This window comes from Gigantopelta aegis, chromosome 6 (assembly GCF_016097555.1).
Source record: "Gigantopelta aegis isolate Gae_Host chromosome 6, Gae_host_genome, whole genome shotgun sequence".
Taxonomy (NCBI): Eukaryota; Metazoa; Mollusca; class Gastropoda; order Neomphalida; family Peltospiridae; genus Gigantopelta; species Gigantopelta aegis.
In genome coordinates, this window is record NC_054704.1 from 16,728,478 (window position 1) to 16,754,066 (window position 25,589).

A 25,589-nucleotide genomic window follows, 5' to 3' on the forward strand; every position below is an offset into this window, starting at 1 on the left:
GCAACAAGGTGTTACTCAGAGGGTGTCTATTTTATTGGCCTTGAGTGAGTAAAAGGATTTACGTGCATATATACCACGAAGGTTTGACGCACACCTATCATGGGCTTAATCTCCGACTTCGCCAGTGACTAAGTCCAGGACGGGGGTGGGGGGTAAGTTTGAAGTGGGCAGAATTTGGAATAAAGCCATTTAGTAAAGGTCCAGCGAGTGCACGGACCGACAAGTAGACACCAAGTAAAAGCCACGATGTAATTGGCTGAAGTTTGATTCCTTGGTTCTACCTGTCAAAGTCTACGGAGAATAACCTGCATCCCAATCATGTCCGGACTAGAAATTAAATCCAAAAGTAAGTTTGACTGCTCGGCCTAAAAGGTTTTAAGGTGATTTGAGCAATTGAACGGGCACCAAAATGAAGTGCGTTGGACTATTTATAAAAAAAATAAACATAAGAATTTTGAGCCACGGCCGAACATTTTTAAAGTCCAACTAAGCCCCCCCAAAAAGGAGGTTACCTGTCCTAGTTAAGGTTGGCGCAGCAGAACTCATGGCGAGGTGATGGACTGTTCAGGCCTGAAGTTGGGGAGTCCTTCAATCAACAGCTTGATGTTTCTGTCGATGGCTCCTGGATATATGTCCCGCAGTACCATCTTTAGGATGCGATGAATGGTCGCGTTGGACATTGATGGCATCAGGAGTCCCTGCCTATACAGTCCGTCCTGCTGTGCTGTCACATAGAGTTGGTTTGAGTGGAGGGCTGTCTGTATCTGGTACTTCCCTTGTCCTGTTGGAAGTTGGCACCAATGCTCGTCTAACCAAGGTCCATTGAGGTGCTTGCAGTCAATGAAGTCGCCATTGACCGCTCCTCGGTACCTTGATGAGAGCTGGTCGCAGACGAGAATCCAGTCGGGTTGGTCGGATATCTTTGGTACGGTGGCCGCCGACACCTTCCTCCTCTTGGACTCCCGCTGGACCACCGCTGGAACAGCAACAACTACCAGAGGTGCTGATGGGCTGGCTGGGGGATCAGTATGGACCACGTGTCCCGTCTCCATCTGCGCTGGTACGTCTTCAGGAGGGGCCGCCACTGTCAGTGGAGCTGATAGCTTTGGTCCCCCCTGGGCCGCTCCTGGCGAGCCACCGGGATTGGATCACCCTGCACCACCCCTGTCGGTCTCGTCCTCCTCTTCGGAACAGGTGGGGCCGACAAGTTAGGCCTCCCCTTCGTAGTCTTAGGTCACCTCCTCCATCTTCTGCTCGCCATTGTGCTCAATGCGATACTTGGACAAATGCCCAAGTGTACGCAGCACAGCCCCTAGGGTGGGAGAGAAATCACCAGGTTCTCGGAACACAACTTCATTGTTTGAGAGTCAGTCATCGTCTTGATTGGCCTTGAGGACTCTGAAGCCAGACATTGTCATGGATAATATATGTTTTTGTCAGCCTCCCCAACATGGGTAATTACAGAAATGATACCTCCCGGACAACTAAATCTATTTGTGAAAGTGTATAGGCTAGCTATGTTGTACTAAAGCAAGGCCTTCTGTGTCACAGGTTGAAGCTAGTACACCAGATTTTCATGTCTACTATCTGGGTATGATAAACCGTTTTCAAAGGTATCAAAAGTAGATTGAGGGGTAAGGGGTGCAGCCACTGGGCTAGATTCCCCAACTCTCTATATAATGCATTGGCCCTTCTCAGTAGAAAATCTAATATACAGCTGGCTGCCAAATGATTGAGAGCATTTGATTCTATGATCGAGAGGGATTTAGCTCAATTGGTTGAGTGCTCACTTGAGGTGCTTGCGTCGCAGGATCGAACCACCTCGGTGGGTCCATTCAGCTGATTGGAGTTTTTTCTTGTTCCAACCAGTGCACCACAACTGGACAAGGAAGGAAATGCTTTATTTAATGATGCGCTCAACACATTTTATTTACGTTATATGGTGTCAGACATATGGTTAAGGACCACTCAGATATTGAGAGAAGAAACCCGCTACTCTTTTCGATTAGTAGCAAGGGATCTTTTATATGCACCATCCCACAGATAGGGTAGTACATATCACGGCCTTTGATATACCAGTTGTGGTGAACTGGCTGGAACGAGAAATAGCCCAATGGGCCTACTGACAGGGGTCAATCCCACACTGACCATGCATCGAGCAAACTCTGTACCACTGGGCTACGTCCCACCCCGTACTATTGGATTTGAAGTGAAATAAATCTGCCACATTTGGTTTAAAGCTCATTGCAGAAAAATCACTATACATGACAGCATATACCATGGAGTTAAAATGTCATTGGGGTACAGGATTTGAGTTGTACAAATCCATATGGGTCTATCTTCTACAGGAAAGGAATATTTGTTCAATGACACCTCAGCACATTTTAAAATATAGCTATTTGGTGTTTCTAACATTTGGTTATTTTGATGCTTTGGTTGGGAAATAGAAAGAGAGAATAACCCTCAACCAGTACTAGCTTGGGTTACTCTTACTGAACCAGCAGCAAGGGATCTGTTACATGCACTTTCCCCAGACAGGACAGTACATACCACAATATCTGATATACAAGTAGCAAGGCACTGGTTGAGACAGGAAAAATGTCCATTGAGGGCATTTGATCCTATGACCAATTGCACCTCAGACAAGCGTTGTAGCTCTGAGTTATATCTTGCCATCCCACCCCATCTGCCGAGGAGGATTAGTTTTAGGAATAATCACACTTGAAGTGCTGTTGAGCTGCAGCCAGCTCACTGGTGATAAGTCACAGATACAAACGTAATTTATTCTTTTTGTGTAGGTATCTAAATTCCACAAACTTCTTTGTTCAGATGAAATGATAAAAAAACAAACCAGTGGATGATGTTTGTTCAGGAACACACAGATGATTTCCAGGCTGTATATATACATGTATATATACATGTATATATACATGTATATATAGTTGGACAACTGTTCTTGGTTGTTTGTTGTTTTAATGTCTGTCAACTGTGACCACAGGTGAAGATTGCCATGTTGAAGATAAGGATCCACTTGTGCAAAGTATGTGTCAAGCATACCATGGTTTACCATAATAGTTTACTGTTGAATATTTTAATATAAATACAAAAATCTGTCAGGATTTGATTACAGAACTTTGGTTGTTCTAAATCATGTTTCAACACATCACTTCAACTGCTATTTCATGGCTGGACTGTTTGTCAAAAGATGTCCAGCCAACAGACTGCAGACAGACAGACAGACAGACAGACATAGTTAGGATTAGGCTTGTAGCTAGGAATAGTGCTAGGGATATAGTTAGTGTTAGAACAAACTACAGACAGACTTATATAGTTAGGATCAGCCTTGTAGCTAGGAATAGTGTTAGGGATATAGTTAGTGTTAGTGTTAGAACAAACTGCAGACAGACTTATATATACTACTCAAAAGAATTTAAGGGTCAGACGATATTTTCGACATTATTTTCTGAATGTCAATTATATTAGCTAGACCATAATGTCACGCATGGTATTGTTCCATTTTGACGAAAGTGGGTCTAAGCAACCCATAAATGAATTAAAATCCACTGTCATTGACACTGTCGACTAGTTCTAATGGCGAAAACATGCTTACATTTGCACGTAAATTAGGGCGAAAGCGAAAGGTCTGCTAAGTGCCCATAACTTGCTTTTTCACAAAGCGCTTCATTTGCACGCTTTGCATGTGTATTCCATGTTCCCAATGCTGAATTTCCGTATAATTGGAGCTTGCGTTCGTGTACGGTGCACACTCCAAATTCGACAATGGTACGACGTCAACTGACTATCGAAGATCGAGGAAGGGCTATTGCTTGGCTTCAGGATGGCAATACGCAAAGAAATGTTGCTCTGAGACTTAGTTCGGGAAGACCCCGAAGCATACAAATAGAGAGGACCGCTACATCACCAATATGGCTCTACGTCAACGCATAACCACTGCACGCCGATTATGTGACAATCTGCGGACTGCGACTGGAACTCGAGTGTCTGATCAAACCATACGCAATCTTCTGAGAGCCAATAATCTATGCTGCCATTGCCAGGCTGTTCGACCACCACTCCTACCACGTCACAGAACGGCCAGACGTCACTGGTGCACGCTTCATCTGCGGTGGCAACATGTTCAGTGGGGTCGAGTGATGTTTACTGACGAGTCCAGGTTTAGTCTTCAGTTCAACGACGGTCGGGTTCGTGTCTACAGACATCCTGGGGAGCGCTTCGCTGACGTTAACGTTAGACAACGTCACCAGTTCGATGGTGGCAGCGTCATGGTGTGGGGCGGCATCTCTATACACCACAGGACCCCCCTCTATGTGGTGGATGGCAATCTGAATGGAATCCGCTATCTGAATGAGATTATCCGGCCGTTGGTTCTCCCAGGCCTTCAGCAGATTGGCGGCGGGGCAGTTATGCAGGATGACAATGCCAGACCCCACCGCGCCAGGGTGGTAACGGACTTTCTCAGACAACAAGGTATCGCCAGGATGGATTGGCCAGCATATTCGCCTGACTTGGCCCCAATAGAGCACGCCTGGGACGAATTAGGCAGGAGAGTTCGGGATAACCATGCCCCTCCGGCCAACCTTCATGATCTGGGTCAACTTCTTATGGCAGAGTGGCAGGCCATTCCCCAAGAGTTCTTCAGACGTCTGATCAGCAGCATGAGGCAACGATGTGTCGAGTGTATTCGCGCCAGGGGTGGATTCACACACTATTAAACGAATGTTCTAATGTGTAAAATCCATGTTTGACAACCTTCAACTTTGACAGCATGTCATGTGACTTTCTTGTATACAGTGATGTTTATTTGTGTTTTTTTGTAAATATGGAACAATAAATTAAATTTTTGGTGTAGTTTACATCATCAATCTAATACACTCTGAAACTTATTTGGTTATACATTTTTTACCCTTAAATTCTTTTGAGTAGTATATAGTTAGGATCAGCCTTGTAGCTAAGAATAGTGTTAGGGATATAGTTAGGGTTAGAACAGACTGCAGACAGACAGTCATAGTTTGGATCAGGCTTGTGGTTATGAATGGTGTTAGGGATATAGTTAGGGTTAGGCTATAACAATTTGTCTCGTAAATGTCTGTTGGTGAAAGATCTGTTGGCAAAACATCTGTTGGCCAAAAGTTGGAATACTTTGCCATTTGTATTGATTAAGTGTTTGCTTTTGAACATTTCTTTTAACCACTGGTTAAGCTAACAAATCTCTAAAAAACCAAAATGGCCCGAGGTCTTTTTTACTTGTTCAGTTATATTTCCAGTAGCTCTAGAAACTTTTTCAAAAATGATTATTGGGATCTGTAATAATAATTAATCTCCCAATACCATAGCTAGATTTGACTGGCTTGTGTTTGACCGTAACTAAAACAAGAACTTGTGTATAGTATGCAGGCTGGTACGAACCAAGGTGGCCTATGTCTCCCAGGTATCACATGTTACGTATTCTGTGTAAAAACCACATTCCATCAGTGTGTTGAGTTGAGAAAGTGTTTAGCCGGTGTTAACACTAATAACAGTGGGTTTGTCACAAACTGGATTCGGTGTTCCATCAGACATGATCCCACTGTCATGTTTGTGCATCGTGATTTACACTTGACCACTGACACGATCCAAGAGATACTTGCTGAAAAACACAATTCATTTCTTCAATAGGCTTGCATTATTGGCTTTTTGGCGTTGGCTCATGTGGCTGTTTTGATCTGTAAGCAGATTAGGACGACTGTGGCATGATTATGATCAATAAATCCAGAAGAAAAACGACTAATTGATGTCAAAGAGTCCTTGAGTACAACAACATTGTAAGAAAATGTGATTAAAACCGAACACGTTGGTCCAGTGGTTAGATCATCAGTTTTAACCCTTTTCACACTGTAGACCACTGCCTCAGCATAATGGACAGTGTAGTAATAAAACCTAGGGACAAAAGGGTTAAGATTGGTAGGTTCTGGGATCTACCCTAGACCAACCCACTGGCTATTTCAGTAGTAAGGCCTAGGAGGTGGGAGCAGGGTTTAGTGGAGGATGGGGGGGGGGGGGGGGGGGGTCATGCCCAAACAGATTTGTATGTGGACAAAACTGTTTAGCCTAGGTACTGGGTTCTTTGGGGAGGTGTATAAGCTGCAACTTCAACTTTCTAATTCATTATGAACAGTTACCACCTGTGCATGATAGATACGTAGTAACTGGAAATATCCACAGCAATATAGAGTCAAACTCCTATAAAGCAGATATTCAAGAGACCAAGTAAACTGGTTGGTTTGAGGTTGTTCAATTTAGGGAGGTTTCTTTCTGTACTGATATTCAAAAGGGACTATAAAATGTCTGGTTTCAGTGAATTCTAAATTACGGGGGGACTGATTTTGAAGGGTTTCACTGTATTAAAGTGAATCCTGTCTTGAACAGCACTGTGGTGAAGTCAAAGGTTGTATCCATGACAGGCATGCTTGAACAGTTCTCTAAGGTAAGCATATCAAAACTTATCCACACCCACATTTAAAATAAATGAAAATGTCCATACATAGACATACATTGAAATTTTAGCAGCTTGAAATATTTTAGTTATTTTTGCACCGAAAGTGTTTTATTGTAGGCGAGACATTTAATTAACAAGGAATTCTTGTCAGTATTTTTTGTCCCTGTTTTTAAAATGGTGTTTATTGTATTTTGATGGAAAAGGTAAAACTATATGAAAGAAATCAACTTGTTTTTGCTCATTTAGATATGTTTTGAAACAATTCCTAAGATAAATGATATTTAACAAGCTCTCAAGTAGTATTCTCTATATGTACCTTGTTTTATGTCATTAAATATTGTGGACAGACAAACAAGCAAAATTTCAACTTTAGACATGGAAAATGTTATTAATATTATGAAAAATGCCAGTAATACACATGTACTTCACTAAAAGCGACGTATTTGGATATTATTTTGTAGACATTGACTAGTAAATACAAAGAATGTGAAGAGATGAACAAATATAATACTTACATTTATCATATAATATCTTACATTTTCATTGCAATCAAAGTACTGTAAATCATGTAATTAATACGTCATGATATTATTGTGTCCGTACATGAATGAACAAAAATGCGTATTTTTATTAATGCGTCGGACAAAAGTCCACATCACATAAAAACCACAGTTGTGTTGTTATTATATTGTTTGGGCTTCATCTTTCATGTTAAAAGAAATCAGTGGTTGTTTTCACAGCTACTACATAATCTGAAGCTAATCGCATGGTGGGTCGACCAGGAAGCCCTAATTACTTAAAGTAGTGTAATTAGTATAGTTACACCTTATTGTTAAGGGTATGCCTCACACTTTTGTGTGGTGATTGCTTCTAATTAATCCACCAGTAGGAATAAAAGGTAAACGGGTCGCTATTACAGGGCACACTATTTCACGCAAATGCAGACATATTATTCTAACAAATGTTTTAGACTGATTTTATACACTTGATGCACAGCACAGGAATAGACGTTAACAAATGCGATATATTGAAACAGTGACAACTTGCGACCAGTCTAACTTAAATGCCATGTATAGAGTCGAGCCAAATGGTTTGAAGAAATATGCACGGATTGTTGGTTGCGGTTATATAATTTTCTACTGTTTCATTTTTAAAGGAATATATTTAATAATAAAATTTGTTGATTATAATTTTACAAATGTTCAAAACAGTTTAAATGTATACAGTAATCCAGAAGTGTAAGAAAATTTGAAAAATATTCACATCGCAAAATGAGCTTTTTAAAAACAAAACATTTGGAACATCACTGTATTATATAACCGCTATGATATTCCAGGAAAGTTAAAATAGAATGGCAACATCGAAACGAAAGAAAGATTCTTGAAGTATTCAGAAAAAGACATTTAACAAAAATTGTTTTTGTATTTTGTTTCATCTTTATATTATAAAAGTTTTATTTTATTTAGAAGTATTATAGTAAATCCTGCACATTTTTTGTATTGGGAATGAGACTAAACAAAATGCGTCAAGTTATTATTGCGTCGATGTGTTCGCCGCATTTTTCGCATTAATTACTTGCTCGCATTAATTTCATGATTTACAGTATGTGATATTTTTCATATCACATACTTTAAGAGTTTGAAAACATTACAAAGTAGATGTAAATGACATGAGGTCACTGCACTAGGTTTATTGACATCTAAGCAGACTACTAAGGTGACACTCCATAATTGACGTATGCATTCATAGTCATCAAATAAAAACATTTCAATAGCAATTTTACACTGAAAGCTGTTCAGAAAACAAAAAATGTTATGCACTAGTTTATTTTGATGTAAGGACATCCAAAATGACGTCATTCAGGTTTGACATCATTTCCATTCAAAAAGACACCATGCACTCCACATATTCTTACGTCATTTGAATATGTAGTAATGGTGGACTGGAATTAAGGTTGCGTGTACAGTTTACAAGAACACGTTGTATTAAGCTTGAGATTATATAATAAAGAGATTATTACCCTCGTGTGTTTTGGTATCGTCAATATCATATATTAGGAATAAAAAATATGTATTATGCTTGCCAGAGGTTTGCATAATACAATTTGTATTTTTAATATATGATATTAACAATACCGAAAAAAACACTGGTAATAACCTCTTTGTACATGTGTATGTGTATGTAACATATGTAATGAAAAGACAAAGAGACATATACTAAAACGCAAAAGAAACGCAGGTCCTGAAAATGCGAAAGAATTGCACTTTGTAAAGCAGTATCTTTGGTGGAATTGAACCTCAACTGTGTTAAAGGACATGGCACACACCCACACCGCAGTCCCACCTGCGTGTCAATTTCATTACCTGTGTGACGTCACGAATTCTCAAAACACGTTGTTTGCACGTGCTGGATCATCCGTATCATGAATCCAGTGCAAACACACTCATTGAAATGCTTATAAAGCCTACACACCTGGATTTAATCGCATAAATTCAATTTGAGTAGTGACAGACAACAGAATCACATTTTAAAAATGCCGCGACTGACGCAACTCCAGCGAGGGATGGCCATCGGGATGTTGCAAGCCGGACAGACCCGTACTGCTGTAGCCAGACAATTGGGATGTCATGTTTCGACAATCGCACGCCTTTCTCAACGTCACCAAATCACTGGATCTGTGAACGATCGACCACGCACCGGCCGCCCGAGGGTGACAACCGCAGCCCTAGACCGGTACATCCGGGTGACCCACCTTAGGAATCGGATGCTGCCAGCAGCTAACACCGCTCACCAGGTGCGTGGTCCACGTGGTCCAGTGTCCGCCGATACCGTCCGACGCCGTCTGAGGGCAGCAGGACTCCGTAACCGCCGTCCTTATGTGGGACCAATATTGACCCCTCGGCACCGCCAACAACGTCAACAGTGGGCGCAACAACATCAAAGATGGCGACGTGGCCAGTGGCAACAAGTTCTGTTTACTGATGAGAGCCGTTACAATCTTTCCAACGCTGATGGCCGAATCCGAGTATGGCGACGTCGACATGAACGTTACTCCGACTGCTGCGTTCTGCAGGCCGACCGATGGGGCGGGGGTAGTGTGATGGTGTGGGGTGGGTTCTCATTCAACCACAGAACACAACTTCATGTGTTCAGACAACGCGTTAATGCCGCCGTGTACCAAAATGACGTCATCAACAATCACGTCGTTCCCTTCTTTGCCGCTCACCCACGTGTGCGCTTGCTGCAGCAAGACAATGCCAGGCCGCACACTGCCAGGGCAACACAGGCGTTGCTGGCTCCTCAGCACAACATCCCAACGTTGCCGTGGCCAGCCTTATCAACGGACATGGCGCCTATCGAACACGTCTGGGATGAAATCGGACGTCGCCTTCAGGCTCGCGGACAACCTCAGAATATGCAGGCGCTGGAGGCAGCATTGGTCCATGAATGGAACTCACTCCCTCAGGCATTCTTTCAACGGCTTGTCAACTCAATGAGGAGACGTTGCACTGCCTGTTTGAATGCCCAGGGTGGTCACACGCGATACTGACTTTGACAATGCTACAGGTCGTCTCTTTCACATTTTTAACATGGACCCCCACCCTACTTTATGACATGAAACAATAGCCAAAAAGGAATTCAATCAAACATTTCCAACACCAATGTGTGCCGAATTGGTGTAGCTCCAAAATAAATGTTGAAATCTTCATTTCGTTTTGTTTTTTTAATATTTTATATCCAATTTAATGAGAACCTGCGTTTCTTTTGCGTTTTAGTATAGTTAGCATTGATGCAGCATGAATCAGCAGGGAATTTGATGCAGTATACAGTATATGCAGTATTATCATGCAGGTTGAATTGTATTGTAATTCAGCATGCACGCACACATATTTAATATATATTCAATATATAATATATATACATACATATATATAATATATATTATATAATTAATATATATATATATATATATATATATATATATATATATACATACTATATACATACATACATATACATACATATATATACATACATATATACATACATACATACATATATACATACATACATATATATATATATATATATATATATATATATATATAATATTAATTCTATGCTGATTGCATACATAGCACTATCAAATACATACATTCAATACATACAAGAAACATGGGGCACAAATTGCAACCAGCCAAATTCTCTTGTTGTTTAAATTAAAGACACATTGCCATTTAGTTTTGGGAAGTGTTTGATTTAAAAGACAGTGCCATTTAGTTTGACTGTTTCGTTAAACATTTGATGAAAAACATTTCATGACAGATCCAGCAGTCGGTTTAACTAATCAATGTGCTGCCTAGTGGTGTCATTAAATAAAACATTTCATATCCAGCAGTCGATGATTAATAATCAATGTGCTCTAGTGGTGTCATTAAATAAAACATTTCATATCCAGCAGTCGGTGATTAATAATCAATGTGCTCTAGTGGTGTCATTAAATAAAATATTTCATATCCAGCAGTCGGTGATTAATAATCAATGTGCTCTAGTGGTGTCATTAAAGAAAACAAACTTGAACTTAGAATGGGATGGTGAAGATGATCATCACCATATTGTTGGATCTGATGTAACCACGGGCACGGGATGTAGCCCAGTGGCAAAGCACTCACTTGATGCGAGGTTGGTCTTGGTTCAATCCCCATCAGTGGGCCCAGTGGGTTATTTCTTCTTCTAGCCAGTGCACCATGACTGGTATATCAAAGGCTGTGGTATGTGCTATCCTGTCTGCAGAATGGAGCATATAAAAGATACCTTGCTACTAATGGAAAAAATATAGCCGGTTTCCTCTCTAAGACTGACAAATGACCAAATGTTTGACATTCAATAGCCAATGTCAATAAATCAATGTGCTCTAGTGATGTCGTTAAATAAAACAAACTTTAACTTAGAATGAGATGGTGAAGATGATCAAGGTATACAATATAATGTATAACATTTAAATCTCATGCATTCATCCAGTGTACAATAGTGAACAGCCATTACACATGGAAGAGAGTTGTTACTAAGTAGGATCATCACTATATTGTTGGTTCTGATGTAACCGCTTTATTTCCTGCAATTTGACACCCAATAGCCTCTGTATTTTTTTCGTGCTCGGGTGTCATTAAACATTCATTCATTTATTCATTTACTTTCTGCAAAAATAGCCATGTTACATTATAACTGCTCTATTAAACCGACCCCAGATGTCAGGTACATATAGACCAGAGTTATGGTAATAACTATAGGTGGTGACACATAATACAAGTTTCGCTATGCAAGAATAGCCATGAGAATTGCCGATAGTGAGAAGACAAACATTAAGATTTCATCCAAATCAACCATTACTATGCAATTGGCTATTCTTATATGAGGCACTCATATTCAGTGTTTCTGCCAGAAAGAAATTTTGGGGTATGGCACTATGGAATTGAATGCAACCACAGTCAAGAGGGGTATGGGAGGGTCCTCCCTCAGAAAGAAAATGGGTTCAGTTTAGAGTTGGGGTTAAGAAAATCATACAGTAATGATAAGACTCAGAGTAATTAATTTTGTGAAAAAGTTAACTTTAAAAAAAAAAAAAATCAAAAAAATCAAAAAAATATATTTGGGTAGTGCACCATACTCATTTTACCCTCTGGCAGAAACCCTGGACTTTTATGTGATTGCCTTACGGACTTGAAGCTCTACGTTTAATGTCATAGCAAGACTTAACAATTTAAATCAAACATGATATGGTCTATGAGTCTAGATATTTATGCTCTATGATCAAATTTATGAAAACAAGGGATATATAATATGAGAAATTTTATACTTTGAAATGAGAGAAAGAAATGAAATATTACATTGATATCTGTGTTTTTGTTAATAAAATATCATGGTCTGAATGATTTGATGAAACTTGATAAAAAAAAGTACTATGTAAATGAGGAGATGGATGTTTTAATGAAATCTTCTAGTTATTCTTGAGTTTCATTGTACATGTCCATTGTGTATGAGAAAAAGAGACAAACCATCATATTACATTGATATGAATACCATTTTAGGATGATTAGATTGTGATCTAGTATTAAAATCTAATGAAATAAAATATGACACTTGAGAAATATGTATACATTACTGAAATGATATTTTAGCTGCAAGTGATTAGGGAAATGTTTATAGTTGTTTAGGAAATTTAAGTACAATACTACAATAAAAATTGTTTTGTTTAACAACACCACTAGAGCACATTGATTAATTAATCATCGGCTATTGGATGGCAAACATTTGGTAATTCTGACATGTAGTCATTAGATGAAATCCTCTAAATGTTTCCTAATGCAGCAAGGAATCTTTTATATGTACTTCTCATAGACAGGAAAGCACATACCATGGCCTTTGACCAGTTGTGGTGCACTGGTTGGAATGAGAGAAAAAAACAATTAGTTAAATGGATCCATCAAGGTGGTTCGATCCTGTGATGTAAACACCTCAGGCAAGCACTCAACCAACTGAGCTAAATTCGCCCTGATTTATTGAACACTACTTATCGTGCTGGGGTGTCGTTAAACATTCATTCATGAACACTACTAGTACTTACTACAGTGAGGAGAAGGAAGGACATGTTTTATTTAATGATGCATTCAACACATTTTACCAGCCTCAGTGGCGTCGTGGTTAGGCCATCGGTCTACAGGCTGGTAGGTACTGTGTTCGGATCCCAGTCGAGGGGTGGGATTTTTAATCCAGATACCGACTCCAAACCCTGCAAGGCTCAGTGGGTAGGTGTAAACCACTTGCACTGACCAGTGATCCATAACTGGTTCAACAAAGGCCATGGTTTGTGTTATCCTGCCTGTGGGAAGTGCAAATAAAAGATCCCTTGCTGCTAATCAGAAAAAGTAGCCCATGTAGTGGCGACAGCGTGTTTCCTCTCAAACTCTGTGTGGTCCTTAACCATATGTCTGATGCCATATAACCGTAAATAAAATGTGTTGAGTGCATCGTTAAATAAAACATTTCTTTCTCTTTTTCAACACATTTTGTTTACGGTTATATGGCATTGGACCACACAGATATTGAGAGAGGAAATCCGCTGTCGCCACTTCATGGACTACTCTTTTCAATTAGCAGCAAGGGATTTTTTATATGCCCCATCCCACAGACTGGATAACACATACCACAGCCTTTGATATACCAGTCATGGTGCACTGGCTGGAACGAGAAATAGCCCAATGGGCCCACTGATGGGGATCGATCCCAGACCGACTGTGCATCAAGTGAGCACTGTACCACTGGGCTACGTCCTGCCTGTACTACAGTGAGGAGAAACAATTTGCATATATCGGTAGTATGTTCTGAGAGTTTGTAGTGTGTTCACTTTTTATATTTAAATAACACTGTGAAAATGACCAAACATTTGACATCCAATAGCCGATGATTAATAAATCAATGTGCTCTAGTAGTGTCATTAAACAAAACAAACTTCTAACTTTAACTGCCATTATATGTGTGGTCCTGAACCATATGTCCAATGCCATGTTGAGTGTGTCGTTAAATAAAACATTTATTTATTGCTTTTATATGTTGAGGGTTAGTGAAATGGGAAATCTACAATTAATTTAACAGGATTCAAATTAGTGAGTGCTTTAATTATTGTCAAATCTAAAAATAGAATTGTTCTCCAACAAACATTAAAAAACAACAAAAAACTCAACAGTACAAATGTTCAAAAATTAAGATTTTGAACCTCAAACTGTTAGTGCTGTAATTTAAAAAATAAATCATAAAAGTCCCTATATTATGTAGAAATACTGTAAGGTATTAAAATGGGAATATATACCTGATAGAATTGTTTGATAAATCATGTTACATGATGACAAAGGCTGTCTGTAATTGTGTAGAGTTGTGTTATTGTCTTGTAGTGAGCAGCATATCACATTACACTCTCTCTGACACTGTGGAGATGGCCTCCTTTGTTGGCCTCTGTGCATCTAACTGCATTATTATACCGCCAGCTGCATAATCAATGGGCACACTTATTGTTGTTTGTCTTCAGTGCTCGGCTGCTGATTAGGACTTTGAAATCAAAATGGAAATCTGTGAGAAAAACAATTTTGGATTACATGTTGCATTCGGAATGAAGGCAAGCAGAATATGGCTCAGTGGTAGAAAGCTCATTTGAGTTGTGATGGGTCATAAAATATCCATTGAGCTCTGTCTTGTGCAGGTTTAGATTTGTCAAACTAGTCTTGGAAGTGGCAGTCCTGTTAAAGATGGACAAGGAAGACGTTGGAGAGTAGTGATTCAGTAGACAAATTACCTGATAATGATTCATAGGAGCAGTCAAGAACATGATCAAAATATCCTTTAGACTCTGTCAAAAATAGGGGCAGGATTTAGCTCAGTCGGTTGAGTGCTCACTTGAGGTGCTTGCATCACAGGATCAAACCACCTCGATAGATCCATTCAACTGATCAAATTAGATTTATTTCTCATTCCAGTCCACCACAACTGGTCAAAGGTCATGGTATCTACTTTCCTGTCTGTGGGAAAGTGCATATAAAAGATCCCTTGCTGCTAATCAAAAAGAATATCCCATGGTGTGGTGATAGCAAACTTCCTCTCTAGTTATCTCTGTGGTCCTATAACCATATGTGTTGAGTGCATTGTTAAATAAATAATTTCTTTTTTTATGCCTTTCCTCTAGTAAACATTGGTTTACCATTGTTAAACACCTAACTGTAATAGCCACTTAACTAAACAATGTGCTAAGTCATTAACAGTCAGTTGATATTTTTTATTCATGTTCAGGGAGCAAGATGTTAAAATAATACATCCTACTCAAAGGGTATATAAGAAAAAAGGATATTAAATTTTTATTAAAACATTTGATAATACATGTACATGTATTGTATCATTATTTGTCTATTGTACATGTATTTGATTTGTATGCCAGCCAGGGTTGCTAGCGTGTAGTCTAAGTTTCGTCTAACACTGCTGCTATCAATAGAATACATAAAGGAGATGGCAGAAAACTCATAGCTCATTAGTTCATTACAGACTGGAGTTAAGGAATTAGGAGCATAAAGCAATTGGTATAACTGTTGATTGCCTATGCATATTGCCATCCTCGAACACCATGTACTGTTTAGAATACAGGGACACTAGAAGCAATTTGAGAATGGTTAAGCCCCAAATGTTAACACAGCGTGAGACCACCATGGTAAAGTCTGGAGCTACAGAGTTTTAGATAGTCTGTGATTTATCTTCATTTGCTACCAGACTCATTTACATGCTGATTGAGTCATTTGTTTTTCATTAAGTGGATAGGGTAGGATATAGCTCAGTGGTAGAGCACATGCTTGAGTCATTTGTTTTTCATTAAGTGTACAGGGTAGGATATAGCTCAGTGGCAGAGCACATGCTTGAGTCGTTTGTTTTTCATTAAGTGTACAGGGTAGGATATAGCTCAGTGGTAGAGCACATGCTTGAGTCGTTTGTTTTTCATTAAGTGTACAGGGTAGGATATAGCTCAGTGGTAGAGCACATGCTTGAGTCATTTGTTTTTCATTAAGTGTACAGGGTAGGATATAGCTCAGCGGTAGAGCACATGCTTGAGTCGTTTGTTTTTCATTAAGTGTACAGGGTAGGATATAGCTCAGTGGTAGAGCACATGCTTGAGTCGTTTGTTTTTCATTAAGTGTACAGGGTAGGATATAGCTCAGTGGTAGAGCACATGCTTGAGTCGTTTGTTTTTCATTAAGTGTACAGGGTAGGATATAGCTCAGTGGTAGAGCACATGCTTGAGTCATTTGTTTTTCATTAAGTGTACAGGGTAGGATATAGCTCAGTGGTAGAGCACATGCTTGAGTCGTTTGTTTTTCATTAAGTGTACAGGGTAGGATATAGCTCAGTGGTAGAGCACATGCTTGAGGTATTTGTTTTTCATTAAGTGGATAGGGTAGGATATAGCTCAGTGGTAGAGCACATGCTTGAGTCATTTGTTTTTCATTAAGTGGATAGGGTAGGATATAGCTCAGTGGTAGAGCACATGCTTGAGTCATTTGTTTTTCATTAAGTGGATAGGGTAGGATATAGCTCAGTGGTAGAGCACATGCTTGAGTCATTTGTTTTTCATTAAGTGTACAGGGTATGATATAGCTCAGTGGTAGAGCACATGCTTGAGTCATTTGTGTTTCATTAGGTGTACAGGGTAGGATATAGCTCAGTGGTAGAGCACATGCTTAAGGATCAAATGCCAATGATGGACTTGTCATGATTTTATTATGTCCCAGCCAGTGCCACACGATTGGTATATCAAATGTTGTGGTATGTATGCATGTTTTTATCCATGGTAGAGAGTATTTATATAAATACAAAAATACCTGCTGTTATTAAATAGGAGTAGCCTATGTAGTGGATAGGGTCAGTGGTAGAGCACTTGTTTGAAGAATAAAGGGTCATAAGATCAAATACCCTCGGTGGAATCATCAAGTTTTTATGTCCCAGCCAGTGCCACACGATTGGTATATCGAAGGCATGGTATGTATATTTTGTATGTATTTCTATCTATGGGAAAGAGGAGTGGGACGTAGCCCAGTGGTAAAGTTCTCGCTTGAAGCCAGGTCGGCCTTGTATGGTTCAATCCCCGTCAGTGGGCTCAGTGAGTTATTTCTTTTTCTAGCCAGTGCTGGTATATCAAAGGCCATGGTATGTGTTATCCTGTCTGTGGAATGGTGCATACAAAAGATCCCTTGCTACTAATAGAAAAATGTAGCAGGCTTCCTCTCTAAGACTATGCCATAATTACCAAATGTTTGATATCCAGTAGCCAATGATTAGGGGTACATTTCTGTGTTTGCTGCATTGTAAGATGTTTCCAACTAATAAAATATTTCTACGATTAAACTTACATATTAAATATATTTTTTTGTTTAGAATATCAGTATCTGTATATTCAATGTGTTTCTGGTCATCTTAATATTTGTTAGATGGCCAAACTGTATTTCGGATGTACGAAAAAAAAACCATTTAAGAAATAAAATGAAATTTAACCTACTGGTAGTACAAATATTAGAACGATCAGAAACATTTTAAAATACAGCCACTAATATCTTTTATGCAGAAAAATATATTTGATATGTAATTACAATTGTTAAAAAGTCTGTTAGTCGATAACATCTTAAAAATTGCAGCAAACTCAGGAATATCCCTTTAACAAATCAATGTACTTTAGTGGTGTCGTTAAACAAAACAAACTTTTAACTATGGGAAAGTGTATATATCTAGTCTATGTGGTGGCAGTGGGTTTCTTCTCAGTCAGATTCTAGACCAAGTGTCAAAATAACTCTGTTAGACACCCAATAATTGGAGTCTAAAATGTTCGAAAGTGTCATTAGACAGGTCTTACATTTCTTTCATTAACTGGCTCACATTGTTATTTCCTGGCATCTTGAGGCAAAGTGTTGGCACTGATGATTTCTCAAAACAACATTTTGTTTGTTAATTGTTGAGAAAAATAGTGGTTTGACCTGATGCATTCCAGCATTTTTGCAGTACTGGAATGTGTATCATAATATTTGCAGTGTGGATGGTTAATTAATCAAATTTGTTTTCTGTCAGGGCTGTGTGGCATGAGATGGTTTTGTTATGTCTACGACCATCCTGAAAAAAAGGTATGGTGTAGGCAAGAAACATCTTCAGAATAGTATAGTCTAGGTTACTTCAGTGCTTATAACAAAATATTGTATACACACCTCGATGGATCAGTTAAATGAAATCATAAATAAAGTTATTAAAGGGACACGCCCTAGTTGTTAACCATTACACCGTTGTTTTTCGCTATTAAACCCATTTTCTCACAAATAAAATTGCACTTTACTTACATTTTATTATTTACAATATACATTTCCATTCACCTGAAGTTTTTTTTTGTAATCCTGGTAATCCTGGTAATCCTGGTTTTTGTAATACCACAAAATACATTTTTCTTATTTCTTAAAAACGCACGTGCGTCTGAGAAAAAAATGTTGAGCAGACAAGGTCTAATCTATTTCTAGAGGAGATCTTCCCATTTCAACGTCACAGACGTTGGTATACCACGTGACCAAAATCATTTTGGTTCGGTTTGTTTTTTCGTGCACGTTTCGTGCAATCAACATCCGATTTGTTGTCGTTCATTTGTGAGGTTTTTCTTCACAGTTGGTGAACATTTTCATTAATAATAAAGTAAGTATCTCAATACAAAACATTACAAACCCTTAAAACCAATAATGTTGCTAAGTCTTACGATAGCTGGAGAGGGGATACAACCTTGGGGGGTGGGGGTGGGGGCACAAGCTATATTGTTACCTTTATTTAAATAGAGTAGGACAAAAAAATCTTACATTTAAGTCCTGGGGAGGGGAAGTGCCTCCCCACCTCTGGTTCCTACAGACTGTACTACTACTACTATACTACTACTATCACTACTACTACTACTACCACTACCACTACCACTACCACTACCACTACCACCACCACCACCAACAATAATAAACGGTGCATCTAATTGCTAATAACAATAGGTTAGCCACTAGTACCCGGTGCTGAATAGCAAATGTAGGCTAATTGCGGTTTATATATAAAATTTATTATTTCAAACACTGTAGTATAATCAATATGGTCAGTGACGGACTATCATTGTCGTCTTATTCCAATTCAAGTACTATCATTATTGCTGCAGCAGCCACTTCCTCAACAGAAGCACCCATGTTGGTGTGACAGAACATGCTCTTAAATTTGTTTTAGAAGGCCGTGTGCAGTTTCAAATGCACTTAGCCCAGGTGGGCAACTTGTTACGTAATACCTTTGCGCGACGGTCGTCTAATACACACCCAGCCAGGTGCGGAGGCCATGTGGCGAGTAGTTACGTAATATCTCCGGTAGTGCTGTTTATGGCCAGGGGACTGCTCGCGGTATGGCGACAGCCAGTCTGACGATCAAAGAAAAATATGCCGGCGTGGTCGTGGTGGAAACTCACATGATAAGATTCGGGTACCGCCTTGTACCCCCAGGCGATATTCGCTGTCTCTGAGAGTTTGAATAAATAGCTAGGATTTTAGATATATCGAGGAGACACAGGAAGGTATCCGAGGGGAACGGTCGTTGTCCACTGAACGATCTATATTAGTTCAGACGGGACTTTGGTAAATATATTATTTCTGCTCTGTTGTATAACCTTGATGTGATTGATGTGACTTTTAATATTTTAATACTGTATTATACCAATATTCTTTAGACAGTGTCTTCGGTCATCTGACGAAGTAAATCGTAGTCTTACTGTTCTATATTTATACAAGTATTTTGGTAATATAAAGCTTAGCCAGTCATCCTAGAAGACCTAGGTAAACTGTAGGTTATTGTCTTTATTGTGATAGGTACCAGTATTAATTCTGTGTTACAAGGTTACTGAATGAGTAGTTAGGGTTAATTAAAAATTAACCAGTTAGGAATAGAGCTGTAATTCCTTTATTAATTAAGTTCCCCTGGAAGCGTTTCTCCATTATCGCACGTGTGTGTGTTAGCGTTTCTCAATTATCACACTTGTGGGTGTTGTGTCACGGTGAAGTGATTAGCATACTGTGTAAACTAGACACCTAGAGATTAACTAATTAAGTGATCAGTTCTGGGTTGTTATTATTGTTGTTATTAATTAACTACTGCGGCAGTACATTTGTCAGCGTAGGTTAATACAGATTCCAAAGTGTATTGTGTTTTTGTTGTGTTTTCTAGTGAACTAAGCGTGCTATAAAATATATACTTTATATAAGATCGTATCTCTGATCATACCTAGACGAACCAAAGTGGGTATATACCGCCTGTTACAGAGAGATCTAATAGATATACAGTTAGGAGAGATATTTGGACAATCGTGTTTTATTCAGTTACGGGTATTATAGAATCCCCGTGACAGTTGGTAAAGTAACTTCCTGTTCCAAACTCATTCCTTTCGCTGTCCAGGACAGAACAGTTGGAACATGCCCAGGAGAGGTGAAAGGAACGCACCCCAAATCTGTGTGCACTCTGGGAAATTTGTCGTGACATAGGCATTTCTGTGCTTCGTTCGACATCTACCGGTGACATCAGAATACTAACTTTCAAAGTTATTTCAAGTAATTGGGTCACGGGGATTCCCATGGTATTTATCGATATAAAACCTGCTTTTTCTCTCTATTTTATAAAAACGTGATCTAAGTGTGTTACAGTTTTGTAGATTAACCAAAATTAGAATTAATTTTCGTGGGCTGAAACTAGGGACAGGTTTATACATTCATTGAGATGTTTTGCCAAAGTGTCCATTAAACTTCAAAAATGGCAGAAACTGAGTTATTCTCCAACAAAATAGTAATTATTGTGCCAATTTAAAATAAAATTCACCATTTGTTTTTAAAATTCACAGCTGGTGAATTTAAGTCAGCAAGTGGCACAAGTAGCCTAGAGACAGTGTTGAGTGATTGTTGTCAGAGTGAACTTTTCACAGACCACACACAGAATGTTAGTCTATTGTTAGAATGAATAGTCTATGTGGTGGCGATGTTTCTCTCTGTCTGTCTGTCTGTCTGTCTGTATGTATGTCTCTCTCTCTCTCTCTCTCTCTCCCTCTATCTGTCTCTCTCTCTCTCATCTCTCTCTCTCTCTCTCTTTTTTCTCGTTCTCTCTTTTTTCTGTCTGTTTTTGTCTTTGTCTCTGTCTGTCTGTCTCTGTCTCTGTCTCTGTCTCTGTCTCTCTCTCTCTCTCTCTTTCTCTCTCTTTCTCTCATTCTCTCTTTTTTCTTGTTATCTCTTTTCTGTCTGTCTTTGTCTCTGTCTCTGTCTCTTTCTCTCCGACGCCATATAACTGTAAATAAAATGTCTTGAGTGCATCGTTAAATAAATCATTTCCTCTCTCTCTGTCTCTCTCTGTCTCTCTCTCTCTCTCTCTCTCTCTCTCTCTCTCTCTCTCCTTCTCTCTCTCTCCTTCTCTCTCTGTCTCTGTCTCTCTCTTTCTCTCTCTCTCTCTGTGTCTCTCTCTCTGTGTGTCTCTCTCTCTGTCTCTGTCTCTGTCTCTGTCTCTCTCTCTCTCTCTCTCTCTCTCTCTCTCTCTCTCTCTCTCTCTCTCTCTCTCTCTCTCTCTCTCTCTCTCTCTCTGTAAATAGTCCTAGTTTCAAACTGAGGTGTCATTAAATAAACATCACTTTCCCTTGAGTGAGATTATTTTCTAACTGTAGATAGATAAAACAGATCAAACAATATGCCAGGCCTTACCAAATAAACATCACTTTCCTTTCACAAATCATCGCTCTTTATACAAGTAATGCTAAAGCATTGTCCATGTAATTAATTTTGAATATCATTGTTCAGGAATTACTCTGGCAAATGGACTTGCTATGAATTATACACAATTAGATACCATAGTAATTCTTTTGTTCTGTGGAATATGCAAGCAAAAACAGGCTTTTGCATCATAAAACAGCATCTTTTTGCACTCAGTACAATTTCTATTTCAGACTTCCAATACACAAAAGAGCTTTAATATAGAAATCATGTCAGGTCACATACATTTTTAAGTGATAAAATTAAATAGAGCATAGCAAGAATTTTTGTATGAATTTTTTTGCACTTTTGCAAATGCTTAATTTCTTCAAGTATATCACACCTCTGTCACGAACACATACTTAATATGCATCTTCATACATAATATACATCTTCAGAGGATATGTTACTTAATGCATGGTTCACTTAATATGAACCAGTTACAGTCAGACTGGGGTTAAACAGTCACACAAGTGTATAATAAAAATTGACCTGGTAAGACAGTTTCTTCAGGGCAATTGATACAGAACAATGAATAGGCCACAGTGTTGCTAAACCAGGAGTGGATGCATGAATTTTCGAGGATGTTTGCAACTAAAAATAACATATATGCCTGAAGATACTTGTGTGTGTGTGTGTGTGTGGGGGGGGGGGGTGAGGGTGGTTGTCCTCATTCCCCAAGCTCAAGTAAATTTTCTTTTTTTTCCAATACATTTTCTTGGGAAGTATGACTCGATCGACTTCCCTCACCCTATAAACTTAGCTCGACACAATGTAGAATCCCCTGCATAAATTGCTACACACACTTGCATATTGTTAAAAATATCTTGGTTCATATCAAAGTGTTATGTTCCACTAGAATGTCAAGTGGGACGTAACACCTCAATGTCATTTGATGACGTCATAAGATTGAGGCACTATGATCTTGCTGGAATGATTATGGCAATAAATTAAACTCACTACCATTTAGTATGATGTTTGTCCTTCTTGAAAACATGGTACAAAATGGAAGCTTAATTGTTTAATATACTACAGTGAAAGTCCTTTAAACCGGCGACCCTCGGGACCAAGTAAAAAGTCTGGTTTTAAGAGGTATTCAGTTTAGAGAGGTTCCCTTCTGCACAGCTATTTAAAAAGGGATCATGAAAAACGTCCGGTTTTGAGGGAATTCCGGTTTACAGAGGGTCTGGTTTTGAGAGGTTTCACTGTATAGATATGTAATTGAATCTGGAAAAAAACCCAAAGGGGATCAAGCCCATGACCCATCACACTTTAAGGTAACTCTAAATACTGAAATGCAACTCCAACTCCAATCTAGGGAGTCAAGTCGAAACTTAATATTGTGATCAGGGAAAATGTACTGGAACCTTGATAGAATAGGAACATGTTAAAGTATTTCAATACAAACTCCATTCTCTCAACTATATATATAATGTTCAGAAGTCACACATGAACAAAAAGCAGCTAGAGGTTTTGATTAATTATTATTACACACTTAATAGCAGAAAGTTAGTGTGCTTTGTTTAACGATCCACTATAGCAATTTCATTGATTAATCATTGGCTATTGGATGTCAAACATTTTGTAATTCTGACATACATAGAGTCTTAGAGAAAACCTGCTACAATTTTCTGTTAGTAGCAAAGGATCTTTTATATGTACTTTCCCACAGCTACTTACCATTTCTGACACTCAATAGCCGACATGTATTTTTGTGTTGGGGTGTCATTAAACATTCATTCATTCATTCATTTCCCACAGATAGGCTACAACATACCCCGGCCTTGGTTATACCAGTTGCGGAGCACTGGTTTGGACAGGGGAAAAACCCAATCAATGAATGATGTAGCCCAGTGGTAAAGCATTCACTTGATGCGCATTCGATCTGGGATCAATCCCCGTCGGTGGGCCCATTGGGCTATTTCTCACTCCAGCCAGTACACCACGACTGGTATATCAAAGGCCATGGTATGTGCTGTCCTGTCTGTGGGATGGTGCATATAAAAGATCCCTTGCTGCTAATCGAAAAGAGTAGCCCATGAAGTGGCGACAGCGGGTTTCCTCTATCAATATCTGTGTGGTTCTTAACCATATGTCTGATGCCATATAACCGTAAATAAAATGTGTTGAATGTGTTAAATAAAATATTTCCTTCCTTCCTTCCTTCCTTCTACCAAATGAGCTAGATCCTATCCCTCTAAATGGCAGAATACAGGATCATACAAAAATTTTAACCATTGATATTAAAAAACATGGAACTAAATCATTACATATATATATAGAGAGAGAGAGACAGACAGAGAGAGAGAGAGAGAGAGAATGAGAGAGAATGAGAGAGAATGAGAATCTGGATGTGGTTAATTAACATTTTATAGTTAACATTTATGACTCAGATTAAAAATTTACAGCAGGAGTTGGGGTGAATCCAGAAATAACCTCTGTAGCATTCAGTGTTCGGAGATGTATGAGATGTATATACCTCCTCGGGGACCTGTATTCTGAGCCTATAATTGTAATAATCCAATGGAAACAGTCTATTGCAGGCTCTTCTGTGATTCATAAAGCCCTGGGACATACTTGAAACCAACAGGAAAGGATCAATCCGTGATAAGTGGTCAAAGCCTTTCTCAGTGCAGAATGTCCACAGAAAGAAACTGCATAATTCACATTGGTCATTCATTTGAAAAGCAGATGAAAATCGTGGAATAGAAAACATCAAACTGTCGAAATTGGAATATGGTATTTTGAGCACAGTTACGGAGTTTTAATTAACTCCAATAATAGTCCTGCACTTAAACGGCATCAGGGTAAATATACTCCAGGCATTATGGGAATGGTACCTTAAAGGCTGTAGGAATAAATGGGTTGATAGAAATTGATCTTAAGTAATTAACTAAACAAGTGAGATATTAACATGACAATTGAAGATGACGGTTTTAACTACACACAAGAGGGATTGAAGTTTAGTGATGGAGTAGGACCATCAGTGATACCGATGTGAAACTGTACCACACATAAGCAATGTAGATCAGAACAGAAAGAAAGGAATATTTGTTTGACCCCTCAGCACATTTTAAACTATGCCTAGTTGGTATCTAACATGGTAATTTTCAACACTTCATCAAAAGAAAGAAGGGAACACCAAGACTAATTCTACCCAGAAAGCAGCCAGGGATCTTTTATATGTATTTATATGTACAGCACATAACAGTTTGTCCAGTGGTAATATACACTCCTGATGCGTAGTCGGTCTAGGATCAATCTTTATCAGTGGGCCTATTGGGCTAATTATTGTTCCAGTCAGTGCTTCACGACTGGTATATCATAGGCCTTGGTATGTGTTATCCTGCCTGTGGGATGGGGCATATAAAAGATCCCTTACTATTAATAGAAAAAAATGTAGCAGGTTTTCTCGAAGTCTCTAAATCTGTCAGAATTACTAAATGTTTGACATCCAATGATTAATCAATCAGTGTGCTCTAGTGGTGTCATTAAACAAAGCATTTATTTTCTATTCTTTCTTTCAAATATTGGCCACTTTTGTATAAACAAGAAGCGGTGTTTTAATGGGATATTGCCACAGTTCATCTATTACATTAAAAAATTAAGTGGTTGTTTATGTTACTTCACTACCGACAAGAGACAATTGTTGGCTGGTTGGTAAGTGATGATGCTGGCATTTAAAATAAAATGCATCATGTAATTATTTTGTCAATACAGTCAGCATTCTTGAT

General features: G+C 38.8%; 1 protein-coding gene across 2 annotated transcripts in view; it reads left to right on the forward strand.

Annotated features, from left to right (window-relative positions):
• LOC121374960 (neuronal calcium sensor 2-like) overlaps window positions 1-25,589 on the forward strand; it is a 192,142-nt gene that overhangs the window by 60,554 nt on the left and 105,999 nt on the right. The gene's annotated exons all lie outside the window — the stretch shown is intronic.